General features: G+C 45.0%; 45 non-coding genes across 45 annotated transcripts; all 45 read right to left on the bottom strand.

The window, feature by feature from the left end:
• Positions 1-53: 53 nt before the first annotated feature.
• Positions 54-172, bottom strand: LOC128631455 (5S ribosomal RNA). The gene has a single exon (XR_008395625.1). It is a non-coding gene; the product is annotated as a 5S ribosomal RNA (ribosomal RNA).
• A 156-nt stretch (positions 173-328) lies between these two features.
• Positions 329-447, bottom strand: LOC128631454 (5S ribosomal RNA). The gene has a single exon (XR_008395624.1). It is a non-coding gene; the product is annotated as a 5S ribosomal RNA (ribosomal RNA).
• Positions 448-611: 164 nt separating this feature from the next.
• On the bottom strand, positions 612-730 carry LOC128631453 (5S ribosomal RNA). Its single transcript, XR_008395623.1, has one exon. It is a non-coding gene; the product is annotated as a 5S ribosomal RNA (ribosomal RNA).
• A 159-nt stretch (positions 731-889) lies between these two features.
• LOC128631452 (5S ribosomal RNA) lies at positions 890-1008 on the bottom strand. Its single transcript, XR_008395622.1, has one exon. It is a non-coding gene; the product is annotated as a 5S ribosomal RNA (ribosomal RNA).
• Positions 1009-1176: 168 nt separating this feature from the next.
• Positions 1177-1295, bottom strand: LOC128631451 (5S ribosomal RNA). The gene has a single exon (XR_008395621.1). It is a non-coding gene; the product is annotated as a 5S ribosomal RNA (ribosomal RNA).
• A 165-nt stretch (positions 1296-1460) lies between these two features.
• LOC128631450 (5S ribosomal RNA) lies at positions 1461-1579 on the bottom strand. The gene has a single exon (XR_008395620.1). It is a non-coding gene; the product is annotated as a 5S ribosomal RNA (ribosomal RNA).
• Positions 1580-1739: 160 nt separating this feature from the next.
• Positions 1740-1858, bottom strand: LOC128631449 (5S ribosomal RNA). Its single transcript, XR_008395619.1, has one exon. It is a non-coding gene; the product is annotated as a 5S ribosomal RNA (ribosomal RNA).
• A 163-nt stretch (positions 1859-2021) lies between these two features.
• LOC128631448 (5S ribosomal RNA) lies at positions 2022-2140 on the bottom strand. The gene has a single exon (XR_008395618.1). It is a non-coding gene; the product is annotated as a 5S ribosomal RNA (ribosomal RNA).
• A 160-nt stretch (positions 2141-2300) lies between these two features.
• Positions 2301-2419, bottom strand: LOC128631447 (5S ribosomal RNA). Its single transcript, XR_008395617.1, has one exon. It is a non-coding gene; the product is annotated as a 5S ribosomal RNA (ribosomal RNA).
• A 156-nt stretch (positions 2420-2575) lies between these two features.
• Positions 2576-2694, bottom strand: LOC128631445 (5S ribosomal RNA). The gene has a single exon (XR_008395615.1). It is a non-coding gene; the product is annotated as a 5S ribosomal RNA (ribosomal RNA).
• Positions 2695-2854: 160 nt separating this feature from the next.
• Positions 2855-2973, bottom strand: LOC128631444 (5S ribosomal RNA). The gene has a single exon (XR_008395614.1). It is a non-coding gene; the product is annotated as a 5S ribosomal RNA (ribosomal RNA).
• A 164-nt stretch (positions 2974-3137) lies between these two features.
• Positions 3138-3256, bottom strand: LOC128631443 (5S ribosomal RNA). The gene has a single exon (XR_008395613.1). It is a non-coding gene; the product is annotated as a 5S ribosomal RNA (ribosomal RNA).
• A 159-nt stretch (positions 3257-3415) lies between these two features.
• On the bottom strand, positions 3416-3534 carry LOC128631442 (5S ribosomal RNA). The gene has a single exon (XR_008395612.1). It is a non-coding gene; the product is annotated as a 5S ribosomal RNA (ribosomal RNA).
• A 164-nt stretch (positions 3535-3698) lies between these two features.
• On the bottom strand, positions 3699-3817 carry LOC128631441 (5S ribosomal RNA). The gene has a single exon (XR_008395611.1). It is a non-coding gene; the product is annotated as a 5S ribosomal RNA (ribosomal RNA).
• Positions 3818-3983: 166 nt separating this feature from the next.
• Positions 3984-4102, bottom strand: LOC128631440 (5S ribosomal RNA). Its single transcript, XR_008395610.1, has one exon. It is a non-coding gene; the product is annotated as a 5S ribosomal RNA (ribosomal RNA).
• A 156-nt stretch (positions 4103-4258) lies between these two features.
• LOC128631439 (5S ribosomal RNA) lies at positions 4259-4377 on the bottom strand. The gene has a single exon (XR_008395609.1). It is a non-coding gene; the product is annotated as a 5S ribosomal RNA (ribosomal RNA).
• A 168-nt stretch (positions 4378-4545) lies between these two features.
• On the bottom strand, positions 4546-4664 carry LOC128631438 (5S ribosomal RNA). Its single transcript, XR_008395608.1, has one exon. It is a non-coding gene; the product is annotated as a 5S ribosomal RNA (ribosomal RNA).
• Positions 4665-4824: 160 nt separating this feature from the next.
• Positions 4825-4943, bottom strand: LOC128631437 (5S ribosomal RNA). The gene has a single exon (XR_008395607.1). It is a non-coding gene; the product is annotated as a 5S ribosomal RNA (ribosomal RNA).
• Positions 4944-5109: 166 nt separating this feature from the next.
• On the bottom strand, positions 5110-5228 carry LOC128631436 (5S ribosomal RNA). Its single transcript, XR_008395606.1, has one exon. It is a non-coding gene; the product is annotated as a 5S ribosomal RNA (ribosomal RNA).
• A 164-nt stretch (positions 5229-5392) lies between these two features.
• Positions 5393-5511, bottom strand: LOC128631427 (5S ribosomal RNA). The gene has a single exon (XR_008395601.1). It is a non-coding gene; the product is annotated as a 5S ribosomal RNA (ribosomal RNA).
• A 160-nt stretch (positions 5512-5671) lies between these two features.
• LOC128631416 (5S ribosomal RNA) lies at positions 5672-5790 on the bottom strand. The gene has a single exon (XR_008395590.1). It is a non-coding gene; the product is annotated as a 5S ribosomal RNA (ribosomal RNA).
• A 167-nt stretch (positions 5791-5957) lies between these two features.
• On the bottom strand, positions 5958-6076 carry LOC128631405 (5S ribosomal RNA). The gene has a single exon (XR_008395579.1). It is a non-coding gene; the product is annotated as a 5S ribosomal RNA (ribosomal RNA).
• Positions 6077-6234: 158 nt separating this feature from the next.
• On the bottom strand, positions 6235-6353 carry LOC128631394 (5S ribosomal RNA). Its single transcript, XR_008395568.1, has one exon. It is a non-coding gene; the product is annotated as a 5S ribosomal RNA (ribosomal RNA).
• Positions 6354-6523: 170 nt separating this feature from the next.
• LOC128631383 (5S ribosomal RNA) lies at positions 6524-6642 on the bottom strand. Its single transcript, XR_008395557.1, has one exon. It is a non-coding gene; the product is annotated as a 5S ribosomal RNA (ribosomal RNA).
• A 156-nt stretch (positions 6643-6798) lies between these two features.
• LOC128631372 (5S ribosomal RNA) lies at positions 6799-6917 on the bottom strand. Its single transcript, XR_008395546.1, has one exon. It is a non-coding gene; the product is annotated as a 5S ribosomal RNA (ribosomal RNA).
• A 172-nt stretch (positions 6918-7089) lies between these two features.
• Positions 7090-7208, bottom strand: LOC128631361 (5S ribosomal RNA). Its single transcript, XR_008395535.1, has one exon. It is a non-coding gene; the product is annotated as a 5S ribosomal RNA (ribosomal RNA).
• Positions 7209-7367: 159 nt separating this feature from the next.
• On the bottom strand, positions 7368-7486 carry LOC128631350 (5S ribosomal RNA). Its single transcript, XR_008395524.1, has one exon. It is a non-coding gene; the product is annotated as a 5S ribosomal RNA (ribosomal RNA).
• A 157-nt stretch (positions 7487-7643) lies between these two features.
• Positions 7644-7762, bottom strand: LOC128631339 (5S ribosomal RNA). The gene has a single exon (XR_008395513.1). It is a non-coding gene; the product is annotated as a 5S ribosomal RNA (ribosomal RNA).
• A 163-nt stretch (positions 7763-7925) lies between these two features.
• On the bottom strand, positions 7926-8044 carry LOC128631328 (5S ribosomal RNA). The gene has a single exon (XR_008395502.1). It is a non-coding gene; the product is annotated as a 5S ribosomal RNA (ribosomal RNA).
• A 156-nt stretch (positions 8045-8200) lies between these two features.
• Positions 8201-8319, bottom strand: LOC128631316 (5S ribosomal RNA). The gene has a single exon (XR_008395490.1). It is a non-coding gene; the product is annotated as a 5S ribosomal RNA (ribosomal RNA).
• A 156-nt stretch (positions 8320-8475) lies between these two features.
• LOC128631305 (5S ribosomal RNA) lies at positions 8476-8594 on the bottom strand. Its single transcript, XR_008395479.1, has one exon. It is a non-coding gene; the product is annotated as a 5S ribosomal RNA (ribosomal RNA).
• Positions 8595-8754: 160 nt separating this feature from the next.
• LOC128631294 (5S ribosomal RNA) lies at positions 8755-8873 on the bottom strand. Its single transcript, XR_008395468.1, has one exon. It is a non-coding gene; the product is annotated as a 5S ribosomal RNA (ribosomal RNA).
• Positions 8874-9041: 168 nt separating this feature from the next.
• On the bottom strand, positions 9042-9160 carry LOC128631283 (5S ribosomal RNA). The gene has a single exon (XR_008395457.1). It is a non-coding gene; the product is annotated as a 5S ribosomal RNA (ribosomal RNA).
• Positions 9161-9320: 160 nt separating this feature from the next.
• On the bottom strand, positions 9321-9439 carry LOC128631272 (5S ribosomal RNA). The gene has a single exon (XR_008395446.1). It is a non-coding gene; the product is annotated as a 5S ribosomal RNA (ribosomal RNA).
• Positions 9440-9606: 167 nt separating this feature from the next.
• On the bottom strand, positions 9607-9725 carry LOC128631261 (5S ribosomal RNA). Its single transcript, XR_008395435.1, has one exon. It is a non-coding gene; the product is annotated as a 5S ribosomal RNA (ribosomal RNA).
• A 174-nt stretch (positions 9726-9899) lies between these two features.
• On the bottom strand, positions 9900-10018 carry LOC128631430 (5S ribosomal RNA). The gene has a single exon (XR_008395604.1). It is a non-coding gene; the product is annotated as a 5S ribosomal RNA (ribosomal RNA).
• A 156-nt stretch (positions 10019-10174) lies between these two features.
• On the bottom strand, positions 10175-10293 carry LOC128631250 (5S ribosomal RNA). The gene has a single exon (XR_008395424.1). It is a non-coding gene; the product is annotated as a 5S ribosomal RNA (ribosomal RNA).
• A 163-nt stretch (positions 10294-10456) lies between these two features.
• LOC128631239 (5S ribosomal RNA) lies at positions 10457-10575 on the bottom strand. The gene has a single exon (XR_008395413.1). It is a non-coding gene; the product is annotated as a 5S ribosomal RNA (ribosomal RNA).
• Positions 10576-10733: 158 nt separating this feature from the next.
• Positions 10734-10852, bottom strand: LOC128631228 (5S ribosomal RNA). Its single transcript, XR_008395402.1, has one exon. It is a non-coding gene; the product is annotated as a 5S ribosomal RNA (ribosomal RNA).
• A 167-nt stretch (positions 10853-11019) lies between these two features.
• Positions 11020-11138, bottom strand: LOC128631217 (5S ribosomal RNA). The gene has a single exon (XR_008395391.1). It is a non-coding gene; the product is annotated as a 5S ribosomal RNA (ribosomal RNA).
• A 179-nt stretch (positions 11139-11317) lies between these two features.
• On the bottom strand, positions 11318-11436 carry LOC128631457 (5S ribosomal RNA). The gene has a single exon (XR_008395627.1). It is a non-coding gene; the product is annotated as a 5S ribosomal RNA (ribosomal RNA).
• Positions 11437-11592: 156 nt separating this feature from the next.
• Positions 11593-11711, bottom strand: LOC128631446 (5S ribosomal RNA). Its single transcript, XR_008395616.1, has one exon. It is a non-coding gene; the product is annotated as a 5S ribosomal RNA (ribosomal RNA).
• Positions 11712-11876: 165 nt separating this feature from the next.
• LOC128631433 (5S ribosomal RNA) lies at positions 11877-11995 on the bottom strand. Its single transcript, XR_008395605.1, has one exon. It is a non-coding gene; the product is annotated as a 5S ribosomal RNA (ribosomal RNA).
• A 157-nt stretch (positions 11996-12152) lies between these two features.
• On the bottom strand, positions 12153-12271 carry LOC128631322 (5S ribosomal RNA). Its single transcript, XR_008395496.1, has one exon. It is a non-coding gene; the product is annotated as a 5S ribosomal RNA (ribosomal RNA).
• Positions 12272-12443: 172 nt separating this feature from the next.
• On the bottom strand, positions 12444-12562 carry LOC128631211 (5S ribosomal RNA). The gene has a single exon (XR_008395385.1). It is a non-coding gene; the product is annotated as a 5S ribosomal RNA (ribosomal RNA).
• Between the last annotated feature and the right edge of the window lie 67 nt (positions 12563-12629).

The following is a 12629-nucleotide window of genomic DNA, read 5'->3' as shown; positions in this document are numbered from 1 at the left end:
ATCCCAAAACAGGATGTTGTGCAGAGGCCATGAAAACACTGATCCAAATAAAAAGCTTACAGCACCTAGTATTCCCATTCAGTCTCCCAACCGAGTACTAACCAGGCCCAACTCTGCTTTGCTTCCGAGTTCAGATGAGATCAGGCTTTTTCAGAGTGGTATGGCCGTAAGCGAAAGCTGACCCCAAATGGGGCCTATTTAAATAGTGTAATCAAAAGACTGACTGACTGATTGATTGATTGATTGGGTCCCCTTCAAACCTGTGTCCAACCTTTATCCCAAAACAGGATGTTGTGCAGAGGCCATGAAAACACTGATCCAAATAAAAAGCTTACAGCACCTAGTATTCCCATTCAGTCTCCCAACCGAGTACTAACCAGGCCCAACTCTGCTTTGCTTCCGAGTTCAGATGAGATCAGGCTTTTTCAGAGTGGTATGGCCGTAAGCGAAAGCTGACCCCAAATGGGGCCTATTTAAATAGTGTAATCAAAAGACTGACTGACTGACTGACTGACTGATTGATTGATTGGGTCCCCTTCAAACCTGTGTCCAACCTTTATCCCAAAACAGGATGTTGTGCAGAGGCCATGAAAACACTGATCCAAATAAAAAGCTTACAGCACCTAGTATTCCCATTCAGTCTCCCAACCGAGTACTAACCAGGCCCAACTCTGCTTTGCTTCCGAGTTCAGATGAGATCAGGCTTTTTCAGAGTGGTATGGCCGTAAGCGAAAGCTGACCCCAAATGGGGCCTATTTAAATAGTGTAATCAAAAGACTGACTGACTGATGACTGATTGATTGATTGGGTCCCCTTCAAACCTGTGTCCAACCTTTATCCCAAAACAGGATGTTGTGCAGAGGCCATGAAAACACTGATCCAAATAAAAAGCTTACAGCACCTAGTATTCCCATTCAGTCTCCCAACCGAGTACTAACCAGGCCCAACTCTGCTTTGCTTCCGAGTTCAGATGAGATCAGGCTTTTTCAGAGTGGTATGGCCGTAAGCGAAAGCTGACCCCAAATGGGGCCTATTTAAATAGTGTAATCAAAAGACTGACTGACTGACTGACTGACTGACTGATTGATTGATTGGGTCCCCTTCAAACCTGTGTCCAACCTTTATCCCAAAACAGGATGTTGTGCAGAGGCCATGAAAACACTGATCCAAATAAAAAGCTTACAGCACCTAGTATTCCCATTCAGTCTCCCAACCGAGTACTAACCAGGCCCAACTCTGCTTTGCTTCCGAGTTCAGATGAGATCAGGCTTTTTCAGAGTGGTATGGCCGTAAGCGAAAGCTGACCCCAAATGGGGCCTATTTAAATAGTGTAATCAAAGAAACTGACTGACTGACTGACTGATTGATTGATTGATTGGGTCCCCTTCAAACCTGTGTCCAACCTTTATCCCAAAACAGGATGTTGTGCAGAGGCCATGAAAACACTGATCCAAATAAAAAGCTTACAGCACCTAGTATTCCCATTCAGTCTCCCAACCGAGTACTAACCAGGCCCAACTCTGCTTTGCTTCCGAGTTCAGATGAGATCAGGCTTTTTCAGAGTGGTATGGCCGTAAGCGAAAGCTGACCCCAAATGGGGCCTATTTAAATAGTGTAATCAAAAGACTGACTGACTGACTGACTGATTGATTGATTGGGTCCCCTTCAAACCTGTGTCCAACCTTTATCCCAAAACAGGATGTTGTGCAGAGGCCATGAAAACACTGATCCAAATAAAAAGCTTACAGCACCTAGTATTCCCATTCAGTCTCCCAACCGAGTACTAACCAGGCCCAACTCTGCTTTGCTTCCGAGTTCAGATGAGATCAGGCTTTTTCAGAGTGGTATGGCCGTAAGCGAAAGCTGACCCCAAATGGGGCCTATTTAAATAGTGTAATCAAAAACTGACTGACTGACTGACTGACTGATTGATTGATTGGGTCCCCTTCAAACCTGTGTCCAACCTTTATCCCAAAACAGGATGTTGTGCAGAGGCCATGAAAACACTGATCCAAATAAAAAGCTTACAGCACCTAGTATTCCCATTCAGTCTCCCAACCGAGTACTAACCAGGCCCAACTCTGCTTTGCTTCCGAGTTCAGATGAGATCAGGCTTTTTCAGAGTGGTATGGCCGTAAGCGAAAGCTGACCCCAAATGGGGCCTATTTAAATAGTGTAATCAAAAGACTGACTGACTGACTGACTGATTGATTGATTGGGTCCCCTTCAAACCTGTGTCCAACCTTTATCCCAAAACAGGATGTTGTGCAGAGGCCATGAAAACACTGATCCAAATAAAAAGCTTACAGCACCTAGTATTCCCATTCAGTCTCCCAACCGAGTACTAACCAGGCCCAACTCTGCTTTGCTTCCGAGTTCAGATGAGATCAGGCTTTTTCAGAGTGGTATGGCCGTAAGCGAAAGCTGACCCCAAATGGGGCCTATTTAAATAGTGTAATCAAAAGACTGACTGACTGACTGATTGATTGATTGGGTCCCCTTCAAACCTGTGTCCAACCTTTATCCCAAAACAGGATGTTGTGCAGAGGCCATGAAAACACTGATCCAAATAAAAAGCTTACAGCACCTAGTATTCCCATTCAGTCTCCCAACCGAGTACTAACCAGGCCCAACTCTGCTTTGCTTCCGAGTTCAGATGAGATCAGGCTTTTTCAGAGTGGTATGGCCGTAAGCGAAAGCTGACCCCAAATGGGGCCTATTTAAATAGTGTAATCAAAAGACTGACTGACTGACTGACTGATTGATTGATTGGGTCCCCTTCAAACCTGTGTCCAACCTTTATCCCAAAACAGGATGTTGTGCAGAGGCCATGAAAACACTGATCCAAATAAAAAGCTTACAGCACCTAGTATTCCCATTCAGTCTCCCAACCGAGTACTAACCAGGCCCAACTCTGCTTTGCTTCCGAGTTCAGATGAGATCAGGCTTTTTCAGAGTGGTATGGCCGTAAGCGAAAGCTGACCCCAAATGGGGCCTATTTAAATAGTGTAATCAAAAGACTGACTGACTGACTGACTGACTGATTGATTGATTGGGTCCCCTTCAAACCTGTGTCCAACCTTTATCCCAAAACAGGATGTTGTGCAGAGGCCATGAAAACACTGATCCAAATAAAAAGCTTACAGCACCTAGTATTCCCATTCAGTCTCCCAACCGAGTACTAACCAGGCCCAACTCTGCTTTGCTTCCGAGTTCAGATGAGATCAGGCTTTTTCAGAGTGGTATGGCCGTAAGCGAAAGCTGACCCCAAATGGGGCCTATTTAAATAGTGTAATCAAAGACTGACTGACTGACTGATTGATTGATTGATTGGGTCCCCTTCAAACCTGTGTCCAACCTTTATCCCAAAACAGGATGTTGTGCAGAGGCCATGAAAACACTGATCCAAATAAAAAGCTTACAGCACCTAGTATTCCCATTCAGTCTCCCAACCGAGTACTAACCAGGCCCAACTCTGCTTTGCTTCCGAGTTCAGATGAGATCAGGCTTTTTCAGAGTGGTATGGCCGTAAGCGAAAGCTGACCCCAAATGGGGCCTATTTAAATAGTGTAATCAAAAGACTGACTGACTGACTGACTGATTGATTGATTGATTGGGTCCCCTTCAAACCTGTGTCCAACCTTTATCCCAAAACAGGATGTTGTGCAGAGGCCATGAAAACACTGATCCAAATAAAAAGCTTACAGCACCTAGTATTCCCATTCAGTCTCCCAACCGAGTACTAACCAGGCCCAACTCTGCTTTGCTTCCGAGTTCAGATGAGATCAGGCTTTTTCAGAGTGGTATGGCCGTAAGCGAAAGCTGACCCCAAATGGGGCCTATTTAAATAGTGTAATCAAAAAAGACTGACTGACTGACTGACTGACTGATTGATTGATTGGGTCCCCTTCAAACCTGTGTCCAACCTTTATCCCAAAACAGGATGTTGTGCAGAGGCCATGAAAACACTGATCCAAATAAAAAGCTTACAGCACCTAGTATTCCCATTCAGTCTCCCAACCGAGTACTAACCAGGCCCAACTCTGCTTTGCTTCCGAGTTCAGATGAGATCAGGCTTTTTCAGAGTGGTATGGCCGTAAGCGAAAGCTGACCCCAAATGGGGCCTATTTAAATAGTGTAATCAAAAGACTGACTGACTGATTGATTGATTGATTGGGTCCCCTTCAAACCTGTGTCCAACCTTTATCCCAAAACAGGATGTTGTGCAGAGGCCATGAAAACACTGATCCAAATAAAAAGCTTACAGCACCTAGTATTCCCATTCAGTCTCCCAACCGAGTACTAACCAGGCCCAACTCTGCTTTGCTTCCGAGTTCAGATGAGATCAGGCTTTTTCAGAGTGGTATGGCCGTAAGCGAAAGCTGACCCCAAATGGGGCCTATTTAAATAGTGTAATCAAAAGACTGACTGACTGACTGACTGACTGACTGATTGATTGATTGGGTCCCCTTCAAACCTGTGTCCAACCTTTATCCCAAAACAGGATGTTGTGCAGAGGCCATGAAAACACTGATCCAAATAAAAAGCTTACAGCACCTAGTATTCCCATTCAGTCTCCCAACCGAGTACTAACCAGGCCCAACTCTGCTTTGCTTCCGAGTTCAGATGAGATCAGGCTTTTTCAGAGTGGTATGGCCGTAAGCGAAAGCTGACCCCAAATGGGGCCTATTTAAATAGTGTAATCAAAAGACTGACTGACTGATTGATTGATTGATTGATTGGGTCCCCTTCAAACCTGTGTCCAACCTTTATCCCAAAACAGGATGTTGTGCAGAGGCCATGAAAACACTGATCCAAATAAAAAGCTTACAGCACCTAGTATTCCCATTCAGTCTCCCAACCGAGTACTAACCAGGCCCAACTCTGCTTTGCTTCCGAGTTCAGATGAGATCAGGCTTTTTCAGAGTGGTATGGCCGTAAGCGAAAGCTGACCCCAAATGGGGCCTATTTAAATAGTGTAATCAAAAGACTGACTGACTGACTGACTGACTGATGATGATTGATTGGGTCCCCTTCAAACCTGTGTCCAACCTTTATCCCAAAACAGGATGTTGTGCAGAGGCCATGAAAACACTGATCCAAATAAAAAGCTTACAGCACCTAGTATTCCCATTCAGTCTCCCAACCGAGTACTAACCAGGCCCAACTCTGCTTTGCTTCCGAGTTCAGATGAGATCAGGCTTTTTCAGAGTGGTATGGCCGTAAGCGAAAGCTGACCCCAAATGGGGCCTATTTAAATAGTGTAATCAAAAGACTGACTGACTGACTGACTGATTGATTGATTGATTGGGTCCCCTTCAAACCTGTGTCCAACCTTTATCCCAAAACAGGATGTTGTGCAGAGGCCATGAAAACACTGATCCAAATAAAAAGCTTACAGCACCTAGTATTCCCATTCAGTCTCCCAACCGAGTACTAACCAGGCCCAACTCTGCTTTGCTTCCGAGTTCAGATGAGATCAGGCTTTTTCAGAGTGGTATGGCCGTAAGCGAAAGCTGACCCCAAATGGGGCCTATTTAAATAGTGTAATCAAAAGACTGACTGACTGACTGATTGATTGATTGATTGGGTCCCCTTCAAACCTGTGTCCAACCTTTATCCCAAAACAGGATGTTGTGCAGAGGCCATGAAAACACTGATCCAAATAAAAAGCTTACAGCACCTAGTATTCCCATTCAGTCTCCCAACCGAGTACTAACCAGGCCCAACTCTGCTTTGCTTCCGAGTTCAGATGAGATCAGGCTTTTTCAGAGTGGTATGGCCGTAAGCGAAAGCTGACCCCAAATGGGGCCTATTTAAATAGTGTAATCAAAAGAAGACTGACTGACTGACTGACTGATTGATTGATTGATTGGGTCCCCTTCAAACCTGTGTCCAACCTTTATCCCAAAACAGGATGTTGTGCAGAGGCCATGAAAACACTGATCCAAATAAAAAGCTTACAGCACCTAGTATTCCCATTCAGTCTCCCAACCGAGTACTAACCAGGCCCAACTCTGCTTTGCTTCCGAGTTCAGATGAGATCAGGCTTTTTCAGAGTGGTATGGCCGTAAGCGAAAGCTGACCCCAAATGGGGCCTATTTAAATAGTGTAATCAAAAAAGACTGACTGACTGATTGATTGATTGATTGGGTCCCCTTCAAACCTGTGTCCAACCTTTATCCCAAAACAGGATGTTGTGCAGAGGCCATGAAAACACTGATCCAAATAAAAAGCTTACAGCACCTAGTATTCCCATTCAGTCTCCCAACCGAGTACTAACCAGGCCCAACTCTGCTTTGCTTCCGAGTTCAGATGAGATCAGGCTTTTTCAGAGTGGTATGGCCGTAAGCGAAAGCTGACCCCAAATGGGGCCTATTTAAATAGTGTAATCAAGACTGACTGACTGACTGACTGACTGACTGACTGATTGATTGATTGGGTCCCCTTCAAACCTGTGTCCAACCTTTATCCCAAAACAGGATGTTGTGCAGAGGCCATGAAAACACTGATCCAAATAAAAAGCTTACAGCACCTAGTATTCCCATTCAGTCTCCCAACCGAGTACTAACCAGGCCCAACTCTGCTTTGCTTCCGAGTTCAGATGAGATCAGGCTTTTTCAGAGTGGTATGGCCGTAAGCGAAAGCTGACCCCAAATGGGGCCTATTTAAATAGTGTAATCAAAAGACTGACTGACTGATTGATTGATTGATTGGGTCCCCTTCAAACCTGTGTCCAACCTTTATCCCAAAACAGGATGTTGTGCAGAGGCCATGAAAACACTGATCCAAATAAAAAGCTTACAGCACCTAGTATTCCCATTCAGTCTCCCAACCGAGTACTAACCAGGCCCAACTCTGCTTTGCTTCCGAGTTCAGATGAGATCAGGCTTTTTCAGAGTGGTATGGCCGTAAGCGAAAGCTGACCCCAAATGGGGCCTATTTAAATAGTGTAATCAAAAGACTGACTGACTGACTGACTGACTGACTGACTGATTGATTGATTGGGTCCCCTTCAAACCTGTGTCCAACCTTTATCCCAAAACAGGATGTTGTGCAGAGGCCATGAAAACACTGATCCAAATAAAAAGCTTACAGCACCTAGTATTCCCATTCAGTCTCCCAACCGAGTACTAACCAGGCCCAACTCTGCTTTGCTTCCGAGTTCAGATGAGATCAGGCTTTTTCAGAGTGGTATGGCCGTAAGCGAAAGCTGACCCCAAATGGGGCCTATTTAAATAGTGTAATCAAAAGACTGACTGACTGATGATTGATTGATTGATTGGGTCCCCTTCAAACCTGTGTCCAACCTTTATCCCAAAACAGGATGTTGTGCAGAGGCCATGAAAACACTGATCCAAATAAAAAGCTTACAGCACCTAGTATTCCCATTCAGTCTCCCAACCGAGTACTAACCAGGCCCAACTCTGCTTTGCTTCCGAGTTCAGATGAGATCAGGCTTTTTCAGAGTGGTATGGCCGTAAGCGAAAGCTGACCCCAAATGGGGCCTATTTAAATAGTGTAATCAAAAGACTGACTGACTGACTTGATTGATTGATTGGGTCCCCTTCAAACCTGTGTCCAACCTTTATCCCAAAACAGGATGTTGTGCAGAGGCCATGAAAACACTGATCCAAATAAAAAGCTTACAGCACCTAGTATTCCCATTCAGTCTCCCAACCGAGTACTAACCAGGCCCAACTCTGCTTTGCTTCCGAGTTCAGATGAGATCAGGCTTTTTCAGAGTGGTATGGCCGTAAGCGAAAGCTGACCCCAAATGGGGCCTATTTAAATAGTGTAATCAAAAGACTGACTGATGACTGACTGATTGATTGATTGATTGGGTCCCCTTCAAACCTGTGTCCAACCTTTATCCCAAAACAGGATGTTGTGCAGAGGCCATGAAAACACTGATCCAAATAAAAAGCTTACAGCACCTAGTATTCCCATTCAGTCTCCCAACCGAGTACTAACCAGGCCCAACTCTGCTTTGCTTCCGAGTTCAGATGAGATCAGGCTTTTTCAGAGTGGTATGGCCGTAAGCGAAAGCTGACCCCAAATGGGGCCTATTTAAATAGTGTAATCAAAAGACTGACTGACTGATTGATTGATTGATTGGGTCCCCTTCAAACCTGTGTCCAACCTTTATCCCAAAACAGGATGTTGTGCAGAGGCCATGAAAACACTGATCCAAATAAAAAGCTTACAGCACCTAGTATTCCCATTCAGTCTCCCAACCGAGTACTAACCAGGCCCAACTCTGCTTTGCTTCCGAGTTCAGATGAGATCAGGCTTTTTCAGAGTGGTATGGCCGTAAGCGAAAGCTGACCCCAAATGGGGCCTATTTAAATAGTGTAATCAAAAGACTGACTGACTGACTGATTGATTGATTGGGTCCCCTTCAAACCTGTGTCCAACCTTTATCCCAAAACAGGATGTTGTGCAGAGGCCATGAAAACACTGATCCAAATAAAAAGCTTACAGCACCTAGTATTCCCATTCAGTCTCCCAACCGAGTACTAACCAGGCCCAACTCTGCTTTGCTTCCGAGTTCAGATGAGATCAGGCTTTTTCAGAGTGGTATGGCCGTAAGCGAAAGCTGACCCCAAATGGGGCCTATTTAAATAGTGTAATCAAAAGACTGACTGACTGACTGACTGATTGATTGATTGGGTCCCCTTCAAACCTGTGTCCAACCTTTATCCCAAAACAGGATGTTGTGCAGAGGCCATGAAAACACTGATCCAAATAAAAAGCTTACAGCACCTAGTATTCCCATTCAGTCTCCCAACCGAGTACTAACCAGGCCCAACTCTGCTTTGCTTCCGAGTTCAGATGAGATCAGGCTTTTTCAGAGTGGTATGGCCGTAAGCGAAAGCTGACCCCAAATGGGGCCTATTTAAATAGTGTAATCAAAAGACTGACTGACTGACTGACTGACTGACTGATTGATTGATTGGGTCCCCTTCAAACCTGTGTCCAACCTTTATCCCAAAACAGGATGTTGTGCAGAGGCCATGAAAACACTGATCCAAATAAAAAGCTTACAGCACCTAGTATTCCCATTCAGTCTCCCAACCGAGTACTAACCAGGCCCAACTCTGCTTTGCTTCCGAGTTCAGATGAGATCAGGCTTTTTCAGAGTGGTATGGCCGTAAGCGAAAGCTGACCCCAAATGGGGCCTATTTAAATAGTGTAATCAAAAGACTGACTGACTGATTGATTGATTGATTGATTGGGTCCCCTTCAAACCTGTGTCCAACCTTTATCCCAAAACAGGATGTTGTGCAGAGGCCATGAAAACACTGATCCAAATAAAAAGCTTACAGCACCTAGTATTCCCATTCAGTCTCCCAACCGAGTACTAACCAGGCCCAACTCTGCTTTGCTTCCGAGTTCAGATGAGATCAGGCTTTTTCAGAGTGGTATGGCCGTAAGCGAAAGCTGACCCCAAATGGGGCCTATTTAAATAGTGTAATCAAAAGACTGACTGACTGACTGACTGACTGATGATTGATTGATTGGGTCCCCTTCAAACCTGTGTCCAACCTTTATCCCAAAACAGGATGTTGTGCAGAGGCCATGAAAACACTGATCCAAATAAAAAGCTTACAGCACCTAGTATTCCCATTCAGTCTCCCAACCGAGTACTAACCAGGCCCAACTCTGCTTTGCTTCCGAGTTCAGATGAGATCAGGCTTTTTCAGAGTGGTATGGCCGTAAGCGAAAGCTGACCCCAAATGGGGCCTATTTAAATAGTGTAATCAAAGACTGACTGACTGACTGACTGACTGATTGATTGATGATTGATTGATTGGGTCCCCTTCAAACCTGTGTCCAACCTTTATCCCAAAACAGGATGTTGTGCAGAGGCCATGAAAACACTGATCCAAATAAAAAGCTTACAGCACCTAGTATTCCCATTCAGTCTCCCAACCGAGTACTAACCAGGCCCAACTCTGCTTTGCTTCCGAGGTCAGATGAGATCAGGCTTTTTCAGAGTGGTATGGCCGTAAGCGAAAGCTGACCCCAAATGGGGCCTATTTAAATAGTGTAATCAAAAGACTGACTGACTGATTGATTGATTGATTGGGTCCCCTTCAAACCTGTGTCCAACCTTTATCCCAAAACAGGATGTTGTGCAGAGGCCATGAAAACACTGATCCAAATAAAAAGCTTACAGCACCTAGTATTCCCATTCAGTCTCCCAACCGAGTACTAACCAGGCCCAACTCTGCTTTGCTTCCGAGTTCAGATGAGATCAGGCTTTTTCAGAGTGGTATGGCCGTAAGCGAAAGCTGACCCCAAATGGGGCCTATTTAAATAGTGTAATCAAAAGACTGACTGACTGACTGATGATGACTGATTGATGATGGGTCCCCTTCAAACCTGTGTCCAACCTTTATCCCAAAACAGGATGTTGTGCAGAGGCCATGAAAACACTGATCCAATAAAAAGCTTACAGCACCTAGTATTCCCATTCAGTCTCCCAACCGAGTACTAACCAGGCCCAACTCTGCTTTGCTTCCGAGTTCAGATGAGATCAGGCTTTTTCAGAGTGGTATGGCCGTAAGCGAAAGCTGACCCCAAATGGGGCCTATTTAAATAGTGTAATCAAAAGACTGACTGACTGATTGATGATGATTGATTGGGTCCCCTTCAAACCTGTGTCCAACCTTTATCCCAAAACAGGATGTTGTGCAGAGGCCATGAAAACACTGATCCAAATAAAAAGCTTACAGCACCTAGTATTCCCATTCAGTCTCCCAACCGAGTACTAACCAGGCCCAACTCTGCTTTGCTTCCGAGTTCAGATGAGATCAGGCTTTTTCAGAGTGGTATGGCCGTAAGCGAAAGCTGACCCCAAATGGGGCCTATTTAAATAGTGTAATCAAAAGACTGACTGACTGACTGACTGACTGACTGATGATTGATTGGGTCCCCTTCAAACCTGTGTCCAACCTTTATCCCAAAACAGGATGTTGTGCAGAGGCCATGAAAACACTGATCCAAATAAAAAGCTTACAGCACCTAGTATTCCCATTCAGTCTCCCAACCGAGTACTAACCAGGCCCAACTCTGCTTTGCTTCCGAGTTCAGATGAGATCAGGCTTTTTCAGAGTGGTATGGCCGTAAGCGAAAGCTGACCCCAAATGGGGCCTATTTAAATAGTGTAATCAAAAGACTGACTGACTGACTGACTGACTGACTGACTGATTGATGATTGATTGATTGGGTCCCCTTCAAACCTGTGTCCAACCTTTATCCCAAAACAGGATGTTGTGCAGAGGCCATGAAAACACTGATCCAAATAAAAAGCTTACAGCACCTAGTATTCCCATTCAGTCTCCCAACCGAGTACTAACCAGGCCCAACTCTGCTTTGCTTCCGAGTTCAGATGAGATCAGGCTTTTTCAGAGTGGTATGGCCGTAAGCGAAAGCTGACCCCAAATGGGGCCTATTTAAATAGTGTAATCAAAAGACTGACTGACTGATTGATTGATTGATTGGGTCCCCTTCAAACCTGTGTCCAACCTTTATCCCAAAACAGGATGTTGTGCAGAGGCCATGAAAACACTGATCCAAATAAAAAGCTTACAGCACCTAGTATTCCCATTCAGTCTCCCAACCGAGTACTAACCAGGCCCAACTCTGCTTTGCTTCCGAGTTCAGATGAGATCAGGCTTTTTCAGAGTGGTATGGCCGTAAGCGAAAGCTGACCCCAAATGGGGCCTATTTAAATAGTGTAATCAAAAGACTGACTGACTGACTGACTGACTTGATTGATTGATTGGGTCCCCTTCAAACCTGTGTCCAACCTTTATCCCAAAACAGGATGTTGTGCAGAGGCCATGAAAACACTGATCCAAATAAAAAGCTTACAGCACCTAGTATTCCCATTCAGTCTCCCAACCGAGTACTAACCAGGCCCAACTCTGCTTTGCTTCCGAGTTCAGATGAGATCAGGCTTTTTCAGAGTGGTATGGCCGTAAGCGAAAGCTGACCCCAAATGGGGCCTATTTAAATAGTGTAATCAAAAGACTGACTGACTGATTGATGATGATTGATGGGTCCCCTTCAAACCTGTGTCCAACCTTTATCCCAAAACAGGATGTTGTGCAGAGGCCATGAAAACACTGATCCAAATAAAAAGCTTACAGCACCTAGTATTCCCATTCAGTCTCCCAACCGAGTACTAACCAGGCCCAACTCTGCTTTGCTTCCGAGTTCAGATGAGATCAGGCTTTTTCAGAGTGGTATGGCCGTAAGCGAAAGCTGACCCCAAATGGGGCCTATTTAAATAGTGTAATCAAAAGACTGACTGACTGACTGACTGACTGACTGACTGATTGATTGATTGGGTCCCCTTCAAACCTGTGTCCAACCTTTATCCCAAAACAGGATGTTGTGCAGAGGCCATGAAAACACTGATCCAAATAAAAAGCTTACAGCACCTAGTATTCCCATTCAGTCTCCCAACCGAGTACTAACCAGGCCCAACTCTGCTTTGCTTCCGAGTTCAGATGAGATCAGGCTTTTTCAGAGTGGTATGGCCGTAAGCGAAAGCTGACCCCAAATGGGGCCTATTTAAATAGTGTAATCAAAAGACTGACTGACTGACTGATTGA

This window comes from Ictalurus punctatus, unplaced genomic scaffold (genome assembly GCF_001660625.3).
Source record: "Ictalurus punctatus breed USDA103 unplaced genomic scaffold, Coco_2.0 tig00006821, whole genome shotgun sequence".
Lineage (NCBI taxonomy): Eukaryota > Metazoa > Chordata > Actinopteri > Siluriformes > Ictaluridae > Ictalurus > Ictalurus punctatus.
The sequence above is the reverse complement of the archived record's forward strand: the minus strand, read 5'-3'. Positions and strand labels throughout refer to the sequence as shown.